At 32.0% G+C, this 4,258-nt stretch overlaps 1 pseudogene; it reads left to right on the top strand.

The window, feature by feature from the left end:
* Positions 1-4,112: 4,112 nt before the first annotated feature.
* On the top strand, positions 4,113-4,228 carry LOC111736551 (annotated as a pseudogene).
* The last annotated feature ends 30 nt before the right edge of the window (positions 4,229-4,258 follow it).

Below are 4,258 nucleotides of genomic sequence, written 5' to 3'. Positions count from 1 at the left end.
ACCATTGAAAGAGAAATTACCATCCAAGAATAATATTTCCGGCAAGATACTTCTTTAGATATAAAAAAGAAACAATCACCGTTCTACACATACCGAAGCTAAGGAAATTTTCCACCACAGGGTCTGCACTACAGGAAATACTAAAGGGGGTTATTCTACCTAAAAGAAAAAGATAAAAAAAAGATACAAAACTAAGAGTAAGATGACTAATGAACAGACAGAAACAGGAATTTGTAACTCTTAATCAGAATAGGGTATTATATACTTAAATATTACATAATGGTTAAAGGAGGAAAAAACATTTTTTAAAAAGAAAACAACAGTAGCTACTGCAACTCAGATATAAACTCACAACGCAAATAGGAACAATTTGTGACAAAAAGAAAATACGAAAAAGGTAAAGGTCTAAATTTGTACAATGGAATGGAGAAAAGACACATGCAGAAGAAAAATTACTACTGTATATATGAAACTTTCTTTTACACAAACTTAATGATAACCTCACACAAAGAAAATCCAGAACTGAGGCATGTAAATTGTTTTTAAAAAGATAGAAAAGAGAAAAAAATCATGGAATAACACTAAATTAAAATAACAGACAAAAATACGAGAGCCAAGAAACAATATGAGACACTAAGCTACCAGAAAACAAAAGATAAAATGGCGATAGGAAAACCTCATATATCTATAACTATCTAAAATTTAAATGGACCAAACTCACCAATAAAAAGTCACAGAGTAGCAGATTAGATCAAAAAATAAAACCCAACCATATACTATCCTCAAGAGACACAGCTTAGCTGTGAAGATAAACATAGATTCAAAGTGAGAGGGTGGAAAATGATACTTCAAGCAAATGTTAACCAAAGAATAGCAGATGTAGACATACTTATATCTGATGAAATAGATTTTAAAATAAAAAAGTTAACAAAAGACAAAGACCAATATTTCATAATAATAAAGGAGACAATACAGCAAGAAGACATAACACTTATCAATATATATGCTCCCAATCGAGGAGCACTAAAATATATAAAGCAACTACTAATGGAACTGATAGGAGAAACTGACAAAAATACAAATATAATAAGGGTCCTAAATACTCCACTGACAGCTATGTATAGATCATCTGAACAGAAAATCAGTAAGGAAATATCAACTTTAAATGATACATTAAACCAATTGGACATAATCAACATTTACAGAGCCTTTTTTCCCAAAACACCAGATTACACATTCTTCTCTAGTGCACATGGAACATTCTCAGAAATAGACCATATGTTGAGACACAAAACTAGCCTCAACAAATTCATGAAGATTGAATTCATACCAAGCATATTCTCCAATCACAATACTTTGAAACTGGATATCAACTACAGAAAGAAAGTGAGAATAAACACAAATATGTGGAGATTAAACAACATGCTACTAAATGGGTCAAAAGAGAAATAAAAGGAAAGATCAAAAGATATATAGAAATAAATGAGAATAAAAATATAACATATCGAAACTCCTGGAATACAGCAAAATAGTAATGAGAAGAAAGTTCATATCATTGTAAGCCTATTTTAGGAAACAAGAAAAATTTCAAATAAACAACCTAACATTACATCCAAAAGAACTAAAAAGAGAAGAACAAAAGAAGCCTCAAGTCAGCAGAGGGAAGAAAAACAAAATTAAATAAAATTGAGAACAAAAAGACAATAGAAAAAATTAATGCAACAAAGAGCTGGGTCTTTGAAAAGATCAACAAAATTTGCAGGATACAAAATCAATGTACAAAACTCCATGGTGTTCCTATGTATAAAGAATTAAATTTCAGAAAAAGAAATGAAAAACATTCCTTTTGCCATTGCAACAAAAAGAATAAAATACCTAGAAATAAACTTAACAAAGGATGTGAAAAATCTATATATGCTGAAAACTATAAGACATTATTAAAAGAAATTGAAGAAGACACAAAGAAATGGAAAGATGCTCCATGTTCATGGATTGGAAGAATTAACATAATTAAAATGGTCATATTGCCCAAAGCAATATATAGATTTAATGCAATTCCCATCAAAATTCCAATAGCATTTTTTAAAGAAATAAAACAAAAAAATTATCAGATTTGTATGGAATCACAAAAAAAACCCCAACAGCCAAAGCAATCCTGAGAGAAAACAAGGTCAGAGGTATCATACTACCTGACTTCAAATTATTGTACAAAGTGACAATAATCAAAACAGCATGATATTGGTAGAAAAACAGACACACAGACTAATGAAACAGAATTGAGAGCTCAGAAATAAACCCACATATATATGGGCAAAAAATTTTCAACAAAGGAGCCAAAAACATACAAGAGAGAAAGGAAATCCTCTTCAATAAATGGTGCTGGGAAAATTGGAAAGCCACATGTAAAAGAATGAAACGAGACTGTTATCTGTCACCGTACACCAAAATTAACTAAAAAATGGATCAAAGACCTAAATATAATACCTAAAATAATAAATTGCAAAGAAGAAAACATAGGTACTAAAATCAGTGACCTTGGTTTTAGAGAGGATTTTATAAATCTAACCTTAAAGGTGAGGGAAGTAAAAGCAAAAATAAATGAACGGGGCTATATCAAACTAAAAAGCTTCTTCATGGTAAATAAAACCATCAACAAAACAAAGAGGCAACCAACTGAATGGGAGAAGATATTTGTAAATGACACCTCGAAGAAGGGGCTAATATCCAAAATATATAAAGAACTCATAAAACTCAACAGCAAAACAAAACCAACTCAAATAATGGACAGAGGACCTGAACAGATACTTCTCCCACGAAGACATGCAAATGGCCAACAGACATATGTGAAGATGCTCAACTATACTAGCTATTAGAGATATGCAACGAGATACCAGCTCATAACAAGATAAGTGACAACAAATGTTGGAGAGGTTGTGGAAGCAAGGAACCCTCATATACTACTAGTAGGAATGTAAATTGATACAGCCACTATAGAAAACAGTATGGAGGTTCCTAAAAAACTTAAGAATAAAATTACCATATGACCTGATTCAGCAACCCCTCTTCTGGATATCTACCCCCAAATTTTGAAAACATTTATCTGTAAAGATATATACACTTTAATGTTCATTGCAGCACTATTCACAATGTCTAAGACATGGAAACAACCGAAGTGTCCATCGATAGATGATTATATAAAGATGTGGTACATATATACAATGGAACATTACTCAGCCATAAGAAAAGATGAAATACTGCCATTTGCGACAACAGGGATAAATCTTGAGATTAGTATGCTAAGTGAAATAAGTCAGACAGAAAATGTTGAGGTATAAATCTTCATGAACCAGGCTCTGATAATAAATCCTTACATATGACACCAAAAGCAAAGGCAACCAAAGTAAAAGTAAATTGGACTTTATCAAAATTAAAAAAAAACTTTTGTGCTTTAAAAGTCACCATAAAGAAAAAAAATCCCACAAAATTTTGGCAAATACCATATATGATAAGGAAGCTGTATCTAGAATATATAGAGAATGTTTACAACTCAATAATAAAAAGAATTTGAATAGATATTTCTCCAGCAAGATATGCAAATGGCCAATAAACAAATGAAAAGATGTTCAACATCTTTAGTCATCAGGGATGTGCCAATCAAAACCACAATGAGATACCAATTTATAACCACTCTGATGGCTAAAATCAAAAAGTCAGATAATAACATGTATTGGTGAAGAGCTGGAGAAATTAGAACCCTCATACATTGCTGGTGAGAATGTAAAATGGTTCTGCCACTTTGGAAAACAGTCTTGTAGTTCTTGTTAAACATAAATTTCCCATATGGTCTAGCAATTCCACTTCTAGGTTTATATGCAAGAAAAATGAAAACAGGTGTCCACACAAAAACTTGTACACAAAATGTTCATAAAAGCAAAGAACACAAATTTATATCAACTGATGAATAGGTAAGTAAAGGATGGTATATCTATAGAATAGATATTATTTAGGAATAAAAAATAAATGAGGATGTGGTTCCATAGTGTAGCAGTTAGCACATCTGCTTTACACACAAAAGGTCCTGGGTGTGTGCCCCAGTGGAACCACAATCCATGGTCTATGGCCATGCCACCCTGAACAAGCCCGATGTCTGATTTCGGAAGCTAAGCAGGGTCGGGCCCGGTTAGTACTTGGATGGGAGACCACCTAGGAAGACCAGATGCTGTAGGCATAAATAATAATAAAAATAAATAAATAAATA

The sequence above is a fragment of the Pteropus vampyrus genome, unplaced genomic scaffold, assembly GCF_000151845.1.
Source record: "Pteropus vampyrus isolate Shadow unplaced genomic scaffold, Pvam_2.0 Scaffold20, whole genome shotgun sequence".
Classification (NCBI taxonomy): Eukaryota; Metazoa; Chordata; class Mammalia; order Chiroptera; family Pteropodidae; genus Pteropus; species Pteropus vampyrus.
Note: the sequence above shows the minus strand (reverse complement) of the source record. Positions and strands in the feature narration are given on the sequence as shown.